This window comes from Lycium barbarum, chromosome 11 (assembly GCF_019175385.1).
Source record: "Lycium barbarum isolate Lr01 chromosome 11, ASM1917538v2, whole genome shotgun sequence".
NCBI classification, from domain to species: Eukaryota; Viridiplantae; Streptophyta; class Magnoliopsida; order Solanales; family Solanaceae; genus Lycium; species Lycium barbarum.
The window spans coordinates 109,804,155-109,820,010 of NC_083347.1; the positions used below are offsets into that span (position 1 = coordinate 109,804,155).

The window sequence follows — 15,856 nt, forward strand, 5'->3', positions numbered from 1 at the left end:
TATGATGGTAGTAAGTTACTACAGGAAGGAAATATTATTAAGAGTTAAGAAGGCGTGTCAGTTCCCTCTTAGGTTATATGATTTAAGTGCTTACCCCAGATGTGGATGCCCTGAGATGATCCTTTTCTAAAGTGTATAGAGAGTTAGGGATCAGGTATTTCAATCTTTCATATGAAGGAAATATAGTTGCCTTAAGTTTAATTCATGACTATAGTTTAGAAAGATATTAAACAACATTAAAATAGAGTCAGATGATAAGGGAAAGTTAGAAATAACTTAGGTCATTCAGAGCATAACAGTTTGAATACAATCCGAATATGCTTTAGGATCCAAAGGGTTTAAGTTAAATTCGAGGTATAAATTAGTAAAAGAAGAAATCATCTAAGCAGTAAGAGAGCAAGCTAAAAAAGAAGAGCCTTTAAGAGTTATAAGAATGGGGTTTCCCCAAGACTGACAGGTTGATAAAAGTTAGGTCGTTAAGATAGAGTATGTCAGTTATGAATACATTAGCAACTCGTTCATGTAAGTAATTCAGTTATTCCCAGTACAGACGACTTGCTCAGAATTGAGTCAAAGAATTGAGTCGTTAGTATTTTACAGTACAAAAAATCATAATATAGAAGATAAGGGAATTTAATTGGATCCTAACAAAAGAGAAGAATTTTCAAGTATAAGACGTTAGACTTTGCTCTAGGGGGAGATGTGTAAATATTCAGTAAGTCCAGCGGGATATTTGAAAACCCGAAGGGTTAGCATGAGATATGAAAAACCTCAGTTCAGTTAGGATGGCATAATGAGATAGTCTCCATAAGGAATATGCCTCGCCTGTAGAAGAAACCCGAAGTGAGTAGAATGATGGTCGATCGACTTGTGTCAAATTCAGTTATTATCGATTAGGTGATCACAGAAAAGCTATAGGATCATGCCCAGATATATGTCACAAGAGTAGTTCCATTGCACGAGACGCTAATCATCGACATCTGGGTCAAAGACTTAGCTCACAACAATACTATAAGTGTTTTCAAGAAGTACCTCAAAAAGAAATCAAGTATGGAAGTATAGCTCATGATTTAGGTAAACAAGAAAACTATGGTGAAAAAAGTTCGCCGCTTAGCCAAGCTAGAAGTTCGATTTTTGAACTCCGAAGATGGTGGAGTTGTTGTCAAAAATAGGACTTATTCCTCATTAGTAGCCGAAGTGAAGGAGGAACAGTTTGATGACCCTACTTGTTCCAGCTGAAAGAGGGGATTCACAAGCATAAGACAATGGCTTTTGAACAAGGGGGAGATGATGGTACTTTGAGGTACCAAGACCGATTGTGTGTTCCAGATGTAGCGGTTCTATTTTTTCCAATTCGCATTTGCTCTTTCCTCATTTAAAAAGTGTCCAGGGGGAAGTACGGTTGTCAATTATACTGGGAAAAAGGAAAAAATATACTTCTACTTGAATGGTACTCTAAATGGACATTATTTTTTAGAGTCGCCACCTAACTTACAAGTAAGTTAGGAAAACCAGTTCGAAAGGGTTCATTTAAACAGTTGAGTTTTAAAACAAACCAATCTTTACCAAAGTTTGGGTAAGGGTTCTGGTGATCCCCCGAGAAAGGTGTTAGGCACCCCGGTATTAAGGATCCATAAAATATGGTTGACCTACGGGTTCGAATAGTATGCCTTGTGAATATAAGTTATTTTTGATAAAAACTACTTTTCTTTTAGATTCCCATAATAAAAGGTTAGTCATTCATGCAAAAATATAACACTTTCAAGAAATAAAAGTGATAAAGTGCTGCCCAAAATTGAGCGTTTTGGATTTCGGACTAGAACACAAAGGGTTAAAACCCGAAGGCGTCAACTTAAGTAGAACACCACGTAAGCCCACCCGGGTTTTTAGAAAATAGTTTTTAGTTTAAGTTTTACAAAATCATTTTTGGTATACTATTATTGTCCATATTTTAACCGTACGTTATATTTTTAATTTTTAATCTTTTAGTCCAAATTAATTAAAAAAAATGGTCTAAGTCTACATTTTGTCCAAGTACACGGTCCACAATCATTTTTGTCTTGAGTCCATAAGATTAATCAAGTCCCATTTTTGTCCAAAATCATGATTTTTTTTTTCAAAGAAATGTCCATTTTTATCATTAGTGACTTAATTCTCCCAAAAAAAAAAAAAACTTTTTTATATGCTAGTACTTGTCTAAAATCAGTTTTATATTTTAGAAAATGGTTTTGGCAACTCTAATACGTGATAACTTTTTACAGGTTCCAATAAAGCACATTTTCATCAATTTGTCAAGTAAATAATAAGAGATAGGGAGTTGGGCCTACCAAGCCCAACAGAAAATGCATATTAAAATATTTCCGCTCCATATTATGCTCCAATGCTTAGCCCTTCCATGGTTGAGGTCAACTCGATCTAGGAAAGTTAGTGGGTCTCATTGAACCCACCAATGGATAGGGTGTTTACAAATAAAATGGGTATACATTGTATTAGTATTTGACTTAAGGACATAAATTAAATTACAATGCCAAAAATTAAATTGCAGTAGAATTGGGCTAGGCCCATAAGTATTAAACAAATAGGGAGGGGCAGTTTATGCAAAAGGGACATTTCTCTCAAATATATAGGCTGAAACAGTAGACAGGCCCAACTGGCCCAGCTGCTAAATTGGCATAAATTTCTAAGTGTCAAACTGTTGGATATACATGATATACTATGTGACATACCCTCATATGGAGAGCAAAACCCATTGACGGGTATACCCTCCATATACAACAAATATACACTATATATCCTCCAATATTCACTCCTCTCAAACACCCCATTTAAAGCACTCACAAGATGCTCAATCTTCGCAGAAAATGCTAAATTTCGCAGGTTCATATTACTCAGGATTCAACAAGCAATCAAGTATATAGGCAGTTAAGGTTATGAATTCTAAGATAGCAAACTCAGAAAAGCACAACATAACAACTCAACCAAAGATAAGAAAGTAACAAACAGTTTTAAGTCAAGCAAATGCATATGAGACAGTGCCCAGGACAGAGTGCACATAATAGATTTTGAGAGTCAATTTCTCACTTAAAACTCATGATTAATCTAGACTAAAGTAAAGGCAACACTTAGTTAATAAAAGCTTTTCAAAGTTTCAGTTTTAGGGATAGGTTTACAGTTTCCACAAATGTAGTCACAAACAAGACCTTCAAGTCAAGCTAAGCCTATTTTTGACAGAGTTTGAGATGATAACAAATACAATGGTCTACCTGAAGTTTTAAATCTAGGGTAGTGCTAAGTAGGATCATTCAGGGCAGTACTCAGTTTCTTGAGGTTTCAAAACTGCAATTTTCAGTCTGTTTTTAAAGCTCAGCTGCACATAGTCTTTCAATGTTGGCTAAGTGAATTAATCTTACAAGTTTTATACAGTTTCGAGTATGTGTCAAGTAGGAAGGAGTAGTGATTCACAAGTGAGGACTACACCTAGCAGTTATGCTAAATAACATAATAATGCACAATCAAATGAGAAAAGGCAGAACTGCATTTGCCCTTATAAGTTTTCCTAATCAAACAACTATGCCAATCCCAAACAGGACTCAAAAAATGTGCAGTGTCACCGAGAATTCAATACAAGATAACACACTAAGTAAAGATTGAGGAATAGCCAAGTTAATCAACAAACAGGAAAAGCATCTTCATATTTTCAAACTTACAGTTCCTTTTTCAAATTTCTTTCTAACACAAGTAACAAATTTTCAGTCTTCACACTTATCATTTTCAGTCTCTTAGCTTTTAAAGTAGGTTCCCAGTTTTAAATGTGGCAAAACAGTCAAAGAAAAGTAAGGGAAACAATTTCACAAACAATCTAGGTAATGCATGTGCATGTACAGTCTCCACTTATTCTCAAGTCAATTTAAAGTTTTCCAAATATCCAAGATGTAATGCATCCTTTAAAATAACAGGAATGCACATATCTTTATGCAAAGAGGATCCAACTAATGTAAGTTAAATCTTTACAGAATCCTATAATCACTACATGTAATGCCAACTCTGATCCAAAACCAGTTTTTAGGCTAAATGTCAATATTATGAAGGAATTCTATCTAAGTGTAGGGTCAAACAGATAGCCAAGCAAATTCAAATTCTTACAGTTTCACAAAAAAGTTCATAATTCCCATTCTTGATAGTTTAGCAACCAATTCATTTAACTAACTTAGTGAATAAAACAATCAGGACAAGATTTAGTATTTCATGTTCAATAGTTATCCTAAGTTGCAAGACAACAATTAACAAGGATCATATTGAAGTAGTCATGACAGTGAAATAGGTTTCATTCAGTTTTGAATTTTCAAATTCAGGAAAACAAGCAAACTGCAAGTTACAATATAGAATGTAGATAGTTTAACACTCTAAGATCAAAATAAGTTCATTTTTACAGCTTTTAGTCTTTAAAGGCCATACTTGGCTAATAGCAGTCTCAGTTTTCAAATGACAAGTCTAGAAAAGTGTAACCTATTGACTAAGGTAGGCAGCAATATTCAGAGGCAAGTTCTACCCTAAATGGGTCACAATGATCCCACAGAGCATTTCAATAAACACAGTATGGTCTAAAAGCAAGTTTCAAGGCAAGTCTTTCATTTTTTTATTCACTTAGTCAATCAGTTTCCATAAAACTATATCAATTCACAGAAAATTCATAGAACAGAACTTAGAAGGCGCATGGTCTTTATTCTAAGGTCAAAGAAGGAACACATAGCAAATTACACAAAGATAGGATACACAAGTCCACATTTTTCAAATTATTTATAAGTAAAGAGAGACAAGATTGCAATCCAGTAAAGTTTTGCTTATTTTAAAGTCATTTTTTTTTACTCAGTGATGTCTAGTTATGCAAATTCCAGGAAAAAACAAGTTTCTTTTGAAGTCAATGGCCAACTAAGTCACCTAGAGGGAAACTAAGTTATAAAGGGAGACAGTTTTCACATAAGGGAAAAGTAGAACAATTATCTATCAATTTTGAGATTACATAACAATCATAACACTAACTTACAGCTTTTATACCTTCTTTTTTAAAAATTGGATTTACTTGTTCAAACCTATATGGCCTAAATGATTTTAAAACAAAGTGAGTATCAAAATGAAAAGGAATTTCCAACCTGTTTATTACTTTAACTTTCATGACTTCAACTAAGCACAAATATAGGTCCATGTAGACTGATAGAGCTCCATTTAGTAGAAAAGGTTCCAATTTCACAACTAACCTCACTTACACAATTTCCAGATTTCAAAATTTTGCAAGACACATACTAAATCTATTTCTTATTCTTATTAAGCTACTTATACAAGATAGAAAGTCAACAAGGATTTTCAGTTCCTACTTTCGAAACAGTATTGACACTTAGCAATTTTCAAAACTTCAAATTACAGATCAGCTTCCAAATATGACTTAAGCCATCTTCACAAAGAACTGTAAATACATTAGTCATAAACCAAGTTATAAAGGACTTTGCACTAGTTTTGTATCATATTTTAGCAATCTAGACAGTAGCGGGGTAACAAAACATGATCATTAGACCCAAAGTAAACTCAAAGTATCCAATTTTTAAATAAAGACATTCAAGACTTGCAAATGATTCCACAACTTCATTTAAAAGAGAAACTTACTAACTTAAGACAGTTTCCATATATCAAGCAAGTATAATACTCTAAAATGAACTTTAGTAACTACTAGTAATCACATTTAGCTAATTCATCAACTAAATGTGGTCCAATGATGAAATAAACCAAGGTGAGTCACTTTTAATCCTAAAAAAATGATTTCAAAGCCACCATAGGTCATTTCATCAAAAACAGTCTCAAAACCACATATAATTTTTTTTTTCACAAAAGACACAAAACTTAAAAGGGTAAAAGATTATAGCCTAAATAGAGATTATTTTCAGCTAAACAAAAAATCTTATCACATTTATCTAAAATAGCTACCTTAATCAGAAACTTAAGAACCGTAGACCCCCATTTTAGCTATTTATTCTCATTTTTTGAACCTAACAGGTTATAATATTTACTTAATGTAACATAAACTATCATTTAATCCATTTATGTAACTTTAAATGATCAAAACAAAGGCAGAATCATCATCATGAAGTAAAAAAATGACATTTATCACATTCTAAATAATAAAAAAGCTAAAAGAAAAAAGTAAATGCTTAAAACTGAAAGTAAAATAAGATTGAAGAAAAGGATTTATCTCTTGTAGGGGCAACCTAAAGACCAAAGAGAGGTTGAAATTCACTTCAAGTATCAAAAAGACCTTTCTTGTCTCCCCAGATACCTCTTTCTTACATTGTTCTTCTTTTCTTATATATAGGTTTGTCTATTTTATATTTTTGTATATCTATGTTTTTTTTTGTTTTATATATATATATATATATATATATATATATTGTATTTCTTGTATATCTCTTATATTTTTAGCCTATGCTTTTAGATTTTCGAAAAAAAAGGTCCCATGTTCCAACTTCTAAACTTGCTATTTATAGACTTTTCCTTAAGGAATCCTACGATAAAATGGACACCTCATCCTAATTCCCCCCCCCCCCCCCCCCCGACAAAAAAAATCTTAAAATTGTACCCAATGACAGATAATTCAAAATTCTCCACATAGGACAACAAAATCCAACCAATTTGTACCCTAAAATCTATCCAATAATCAAATAAAAATCTAAAAAATCATAATAGTACAAAATAACCTATATTCCAATGGTATAATTATACTAATTAGTACAATGGGATAAAATCCCCAATTTATGTACCTCAAATTAGGGAATTGCTAGGAAATATCCCCTAAGGTTTGATTTTGTGGTGCTAAGGTGCACAAGATGGTTAAGCGCTCGTGGCCCCGCCCATGGAAACCTTAACCCAAGTAACATCCTAGTTTAAGGATTAATTTAGATAGAAAAAGCGAAATTCGAAGGGAACTGAACCTGGAAACCATGAGAGCACATGGTTAAGATCAAAACCCCCTCAAACAATTAGCGAAAACAAGCTCAAAATCGCCATGAATTGAAGGCGTGGTTAAAACCCTAGAAATCGCCTAATGTTGCCTGAATAGAGAAGAGGGGTGACGGATTGAGGAAAATGAAGTGGGGGTTGGGGGGAGGGGGGGGGGGTGAGAAGTTTATTTTACAAATTTCTCAGCCCTTTTTTTTAAAAAACTTCTACCCACTTAAGTTTTAAACTTAACAAACACCCCCACACCCCCGCCAATCCTATTTTAATAATTATAAACTATATATATCATTAAGTAAAATAATTATTTAGGAAAATTAAAATTTAAAACTCGCAAAGTTAAAATATTAGCTTTAAACCAAGCCCAATATTGATATAGTTCTGGGTAATATTTAAAATGTGAAAAAATGCAATTGAAATGAGCCGTAATTAGTACATTATTTAAATTAACAATTTTCCCCGACTAGACGGAGCAGGACGAAAGTAAATAACTCGCATTTCTTATATTTGTCAATTTTTCAGGAAATAATAATTAAACGTCGTTTTTGCAATTTTCTCGGGATTTTTGAAATTTTAAAATTGAAGGGAAGTATCCTTACTTCGTATTTGACTCGAGAAATTTGAAAAATTAAAACACGCATCTTATGAGGTGAAAATTAGGCGTCAACACCAGACATAGATGGACTTAGAGAGGGAGGATAATGTTAGAAGCCCATATTTCCAGGTATTCTATCCAACCCAGGTTCCCCAAAGGTGTGTCATGATCTCAAGGAGATTTATTAGAGGAACGACATGAAAAAGAACATCGCAATGTTTTTGGCCAAGTGTCCAAATTGTCATCTAGTTAAAGTTGAGTAGCAGAAAGATCAGTGTCTTATAACAGAATACACATATTCTTGAGTGGAGATGGTAAATATGGACTTTATCTCACTCATTTTGAAAGCATGATTTGATTAGGTGATTGTAGATCGACTTACCAAGTCAACGCACTTTTGCTAGTGAAAACCACAGATTCAGCAGAAGATCAAGCCAAGTTACATATCCAGAACATTTTCAGATTATATAGGACTCCAATGCCCATCATTTCAGACCTTGATGCCCAGTTCACAATGAATGCTTGGAAAGGACTAAGCACAAGGGTAAACCTCAGAACAGCTTTCATCCTCATACGGATGGCTAGGCGAAATGCACAATTCAAACTCTTGAGGACATGTTGAGGGCATGTGTCCTAGATTTAAAGGTTAATTGGGGTGATCATTTTCCTCTGATTGAGTTTGTTTTTAATTATAGATATTGTGCTAGTATCTAGGTGGCACCGTTTGAAGCCCTATATGGCAAAATTATAGATCACCTATTAGTTGGTATAAAGTTGGGAAATTAGAATTTGCTAGGGCTAGACTTGGTCCATCAGTTTATGCAGAAAGTTAAGTTGATTGGAGAGCGTTGAAGACAACTAATAGTGGCCAGAAGTCCTATTCGTATGAGTGGCATAGAGATTTAGAGTTTCATGCTAACGATTGGTTGTTCCTTAAAAGTTTTGCCTATGAAAGGCATCATGTGATTTGAGAAGAAAGGGAAATTCAGCCCCAAATATATATAGACCATACGGGATTCTCAGAAGGATCGATCAAGTGGCTTAAGAGCTAGAATAAACATCAGAGTGGTCGTTGTACACCCATACCATGTCACGACATTTAAGTTCCCAGTATTCAGATCTCATATCACGATATTTATGTCTTTCATTCAGTCCAGTATTCAATCAGTCCATAATTCAATCAACTCAGTATTTAGTCAGTTCAATAGTCATTCAGTTCAGTATCTCAGTAGTTCAATAATCATGCATTCATTCAATTTAGGAAGCACGTGTTCATGTTAGTTCCGTGATCACGTGTCTCAGCTAGTCATTTCAGGCATCTTAATAACAGAGTAAACTCTGCCGAAGTTACCGTAGAGTCTTAGAATTAGTCGCAATTATAGCCAAGACAATCTTTAGAGGAAGAATGATCCCAAAGGGAAGATAATGTAATACCTAAGGTCCTCAGACTAAGGTACGACTCGTATTAAGAAAGTAAATTTTTTTTAGAAGGTTTCACGTTTTTGCGAAAATGGCCGAAGGGCCTACTTTTGGCAACCATAACCCTTTGATTAGTTAGGAATTTGGAACAATGCCCTCAATGGAAGTTTTAATATGTGGAAATACCTTTCCATGCATATAAATATCAGGCCAAATAGAGATCGGAGATTCATGAGCTTCGAAAAACCGCTCAGAGCAGCAGGCCATGCGCATTGGCCATGCGTCAATATAACACTCCGTAAATTCAGAATAAGTGCGGATGTGTTAAATGAGTATGAATGTGGCATTTTAGACATGTGAAGTCCTACCAGGATGAGTTTGGATGGAAATAGTTGCTTTGAAATCAAGACGAATAGTGAGGTGCTTAAGATTCGATAGAATCGACTAAGTTTACGGCAGGTTTGCCTTCCAGCCTAATTTCATGAAAATCCGTAGAGAATTTGGGAAACCTTAAGACATAATAGTTGTAAACCTTTGAAATATATTTCCAACGGTATAATTTAAATCCCGAACGGAGCTCTGTACAAGAAGTTATCCCTATTTTACCAAATTATGTGCACAAGGCCACACGGGCTACCCGCATTGGACAAGCGTCACGTGTGGGGGCGCGTGCATTGGCTCTGCATCATGGACCCAGCGGGAAATCATGCTTTTTGGCCAAAGTCTTCAGAGTTTCCCACGATGGACGTGTGACGCGGTTCCAACTAAAATGGGTCGGGTTTTTGGGTCAAAACCTCATATTTTCGCATTTTAACTTATATTTAAGCTTGGGAATCATTCCCTAACACCCTTATTTATGAAAAATCATCCAAAGGAAAGAAAGAACAAGTACCACGCCTCAAAACCCTCCAAGATAAGTCTATGATGATTCTAGGTTGATTTCTAGTCTCTAATCCCTTTCTAAATTGAGTAAACCATTCTAATCGATAGAGTTTGATTGGAACATCATTGTTGAGCGAAGAAACCCTAAAAATCATATTCAAGAAGATTGAAATTATAAAATATAATGCTTCTACTTTCTAACCATTTATAGCTGTGAATTGATGAGTTATTGGGAAAATAAAAAAATGGGTTTGATAAAGAGAATCACGCTAGAGTTTTGCGTTGTTGACTTAAGATTGTTGTAATCATTTGGGCGATGAAAACAAGTGTTAGTTACATCTATTTGAGATTGTGAAATTACCTAGAAGTAGTAGAATGAGAATTGGGTGAAGAAAACACCATTAATAAGGGCTATGAAGCTTTACGCCCATAGGGTGTTTGATAAAATGCCTAAGTGGCTAAAACATGAGCATTAGTGCTAATATTGGTTCCTTTTCATATGTATTTCCATAAATTATTGTTGGAAGAGGTAACAAACATTGTGATATGCTTAAAAAGGCCAGAGTCAAGGTATAAGAGGCTAACTCTCTACGGTTGGGGATGTTTATGATTCTCCGTACGTCTCGTTCTTTATGACCATAACAAATTACCTCAGAAAGTAATTATGCCTCAGTTCCATGAACAGTTGTAGAACTTCTATTATCTAGATGACATAGTTTCATAATTTGTTCAATATCCCATGAGCCTCAGTTATGACAAATCAGTTTATTATGCACACATGTCTTTCTCAAGTTCTATTCAGCATTCTAGTATCATGTAACTCAGTATGATACAGTATTTCAGCATCATGCATTGCAGTATAGTTCTCAATTCTTGATTTTAAATCCCTTAATTTTGAACACCTGTATTTGGGACTGAGGCCGTTGTTATACCCCTTTTTACCCGGGTCAAAGCGGAGTACAACATATTGGTGATTCCTGATTAATTTAACTTAAGGAGTCGCCATCTAATTATTTTTTAAAGGTGAATTAGGACACATATTTTAACTAAGTAAATGCTAGAAATTAACTCCAATTAATGATCTGCTTAACTAATGTGATTCTAGGTAAGAGTTTTTAGTTATCCTAAAAGGAAGGGGTTAAGCACCCTTTAAGATCCGTTAACTACGGTTGACCGGTCAAACTTAGGTTAATTAATTAAGGCTAAGAAAATAGAAGTACAGAATTTTTGTTATAAGTTAAACTTATTAAAAAACAAAAAAGGGGGTGAACAGGATTAGTGAAGGTCTTTTAAGCGTTAAAAAATCCATAATTTAGAAACAATTGTCTTTAACTACTCAAATGTTAGAGGTGACAAAACATAGGATAGGTAAGACAATGTACATATCAGCTATTAAAAGGAAAAAAAAATATCTTTGTAAGAAAATCTCCTTCATTTAAAAATAGGCCTAAACTTGGCGTCATCGTAGTTTGGCCAAAAATGCAGTTTCGGAGATATAGAATATATTTAAATTTCACTCTCAAAGATGGAACAAAAGACTATAAAGAATCATTTTTTCACGTTTGTGCTTTCAAAAACTACATAGCCAATTTTGAAACCGTTTTGGGGTTCATAACATAGAGTTTCGGAAAATATTACTTTCTCGATAGCCGCTGAAATAATGTACCGATTGCGCTTCCCCGCTAAATTAGGTGTTCTAAGACTAGTAATCTCAAGTGTAACACAAACACAATCAGAGAATAAATAGTTAATAAATCCTGTAACAAGTTGAAAAATGCAAGAGTCATTCTTTTCTTCTCCTCACTTTTCCTTGCTCCTGTTAGGATGTTTTTTAAGAGAGGGAGAGAACTGAATGAGGAAATAATTGTGTGTTCCAGACTTCCTCTCGTCCCTCTTTGCAATTTCTGTTCGGATGAGTTTCGCGGGAACGAGGGAAGTGACTAAAAAGAAGACACGGATTCCATATCTAGTGGCGCAAGGGACTTATGCAGCGGTGAGAGTCTTTCATGAAAGACTCTGTGTTGCTCCCAAAGTGTACATGCAAAAGAAAGGAAAATAAAGAGAATTAGAAGCAATTTCACCTCTTCATAACGAGCAAACGATATAAACGGATTTAGGAGTATCCAATCAATAAGGCAAACACAAAGGTTCATCACCAAATTAAAGGTCAAACACTGGTATGCCAAAATTACCATAGACAGTCTTCGGGAAAATAAATAACACTACTGCTAAAATTACGCTTGTTTCACTACCAATTTTGTTAAAATACAATGTATAAGCTCAATCATTTTTTAAGTAGCAAAAATAAAACGCACAACCATGCTTTTTCATCAGTGAATCAAAATATACAGCCTAAGAGAGCGATATATATGATGTATAAGAAATCAAAACAGGACCTATTGATGTAGGCATTAAAATGAAAATAAAACATATTAAAAAAATATCTGGCATCATGGTTTGGCCATAAAATCTCTCTGAGACCATTTTAAATACAAAAAACCTCAACAAGTTATTTTATCATGTCAGGACAGTAAACAAAATCACATTAATATATTATAACACCACTGAAGGCAAGAACAACTTAAAACACGATTATTTTAAACACAAGCAATGTGATCTCAACACAAAAAACAAATGGAAAGGATTAGATTTTACTTACTATTTTTCTCAAACATATAAAAGCATACAATGAGATTTGTACAGCATTCAAAACAAAGAGGATCAAATAAACAATCATTTAATAAATCTAACAATCATTTAATAAATCTAACTTCACCAGTAAAATAAAAACTTTTAAAACATAACCTTTTAAAGCCGAAACATGGTTAGTAAGCTGATACTTTCACATGTTGACAAAAACAAGCATCAAATCGCATATCGATGGCATCAAAAAAGGGATACCGACACTGACCTTTTGCGGGTACAGTGAACTAGGGCGTGGGGTCTTAGATCCAGCGGACTCCGACCTCCCTCACAAATAAAATGGCACGATTGAAGTCAAATAAATCACCTCAACGGTTGAAAGCCAACAGAGATCTGAGAAGGGAGAAAACGTGATTTAAAGCTTGTCTTTTAGAGGATAACTAGTATGAAACAGTGAGTGTTTAGGAAGTTTAAAGGGGGAAGAGGCGGCGGCTAAAATCTATCTTCAAATGGCTGCTATAGCTTGGTATTTATAGATGTAACTAGGGTTAAGGTTTTAAAGTTTTGAGCGGGATTTTAGGTTGGCTTTGAATTTGAAATAATGAGGTTGTCGTTCTGCTAGTTTGACTGTGAGGGTGGTCTGCCATGGGAGAATAAAGAGAGCAGAAATTAGAAGATTTGGTAAGTTTTTGAGGAAATAGCGTGTGGAGGAGAAAAAAGAGAAACTTTCGTCTTGAAAGTCAAAAAGCTCTTTTCCTGAAAAATATCACTCTTCACGTGAAGATAGAGGAATTAGTGAGTCTCCATACATTTAATGAAGGGCACAAGATAATTTTCATTTGATGGAATAGTCTAGAACTGGACTGGACATGAGCTTCATTGGGCTTCTTGATAGCTTGGCTGATGGATTGGGTCTACAAATGGGTAGCTATTTGTAGATTGGGCTGATGAATTTTGGTTTCTAGATTTTCGGAAATTTCAAAGTTTTGCACTTTGTTTGGGTTTCTTTTCTTCCCTTGTATTTCTTTTGAGCTTCTATAATGAGTTTTTAAAAAGATATATTTTTTGTGCTACATAATGCTAGCGCCAATATTAATTCAGTAATAAAATTAAATAATCGAATATGTTGTGAGACATTATAATCACTATCACTTAAATAAATCACGAGATGACGTAAAGTTTGGTAAAATACAAATTCTATAGTAAAATATTATAATAGCTATTTACAAAGCGTAAAACTAGAATAGTATTACTACTTGATTAAGTAAATGAACACGAGGAGCCTTAAAGATGATGAAAAAGAAAAAAGAAAAAATAATAGTATTGATAACACAAATAGTAATAATAATAATAATGATGATGATGATGATGATGAGAATAATATTAATAGTAATTGAGTTACTAATAGTAGCGACGATATAATATTTGATTTATTTCCAACTTAGAAGGTCGAGGAAATAAATTGGAAGAAAGGAGGGTCAAAATTGGGTGTCAACAGCTGTCCCCGCTTGGACCGGAGACGATGAAAGAGTTTTCTGGCAAAGAAGTTGACGTAGTAGCCGATTTTGTCCCGACCATCAGAGCTGAGACAAAGATTAGGAAAGGTATGGGAATCAGGCCTTTTGTAGTTCGAAAAGAACTGTGATACTAAGGAAACAAGGTTGATGCGAATCCCAAAATATTGCCCCAGTGTCGAATATGATGACACTGGATATTATGGTTGAGGAAAAGGTGTTTGAACGGGAGGAATCTGATTATGAGCATAACTAAACTTAGTCGTCGGGTTACAAACGTAAACAGGACATTAAGAGTGAAGTCGAGGGGAGTTCGAAGTAGACTCTTGACCTTTGTTGGGAAGTTTGGTTCCTTCCCAACAAATTTCCCCGGTTCACTGCATTAGATAAAGTTTCACGTTATACGATGCTACCTGCTAAATCTGCTACAAAGATCTAAGGTACAACCATTAGTAATAAATGAAAGCATTAAGATAGAATGAAAGCGACAAAATTGGTGCAAGCAGAGAAATCAATGTGAAATCACTTATAGATATAATTATTGCAAGATTATTTGAGATGAAAACTAGTGCAGCTGCGAGATTAATGCAAAAATATTTGAGATGAAACTAATGTAAGTGCAAAATCGGTGTGCTTTGTAAAACTTAAATATGTCCAATTTTAAGGCGGACGAGCCCAAAATAAAATAATTAAATCCTATTATAAGGTGGACAAAACAAAATAAATTAATTAAGTCCTATTATAAGGTGGACAAACCCAAATAAATAATTAAGTCCTATTATAAGGTGGACAACCCAATTTCATCCTATTTTAAGGTGGAAAAATCCAAATAAAATAATAAAGTCCTATTATAAGGTAGACAAAATCAAATAAAATAATTAAGTCCTATTATAAGGTGGACAAGCCCAATAACATTACGTCCTATTTTAAGGTGGACAAACCCAAATGCCTTGTTTGAGGGTAGACGACCTGAAATTTCCTATTTGAGGGTGGATTAACCTAATATATCCTATTTGAGGGTGGATTAACCCAATATATCCTATTTTAGGGTGAAAAAACCCAATATATCCTATTTTAGGGTGGACGAACTCAATATATCCTACTTGAGGGTGGAAGAACCCGATATATCCTATTTTAGGGTAGACGAACCCAATATATACTATTTGAGGGTGGAAGAACCCAACGTGTCCTGTTTAAGGGTTGACGAACCCAATATATCCTATTTTAGGGTGGAAGAACCCGACATATCCTATTTTAGAGTGGAAGAACCCGATATATCCTATTAGAGGGTGGACGAACCCAATATATCCTATTTAGGTGGAAGAACCTGATATATCCTATTTTAGGGTGAAAAAAAATCCGACATATCCTATTTTAGGGTGAAAACAAATCCGACATATCCTATTTTAGGGTGGAAGAACCCGATATATCCTATTAGAGGGTGGACGGACCCAATATATCCTATTTTAGGTGGAAGAACCCGATATATCCTATTTTAGGGTGGACGAACCCAATATGTGGTGCATACTTACAAATAAGAATATTGGTGCAGTGCAGGGAGTTTGATGCAGTGCTTTCACAATAGCGAATATTTAAAATATAATATGGAGAGCCAAGTGTGGTGCCTTTGCAATAATGAACATTCATGGTGCAATGCTAATAACCTGGGGATATTCCACCTTGCTGAAATGTTTCTATGAAGAAAATTCCTGCACTCAAAGAAAATTATGAGTTTCGAAATTCGTATTGATTTTGCATCATCCTTTGCTTCATGAATCTGGTGATGTCTTTCTTCTAGCGT

The 15,856-nt window shown here is 34.5% G+C and overlaps 1 long non-coding RNA gene across 1 annotated transcript; it reads right to left on the minus strand.

Annotated features, from left to right (window-relative positions):
- Positions 1-11,424: 11,424 nt before the first annotated feature.
- LOC132617939 (uncharacterized) lies at positions 11,425-13,423 on the minus strand. The gene is made up of 2 exons (XR_009573873.1): positions 12,810-13,423; positions 11,425-11,914 (listed from the first exon to the last, which is right to left on the minus strand). It is a non-coding gene; the product is annotated as an uncharacterized LOC132617939 (long non-coding RNA).
- Between the last annotated feature and the right edge of the window lie 2,433 nt (positions 13,424-15,856).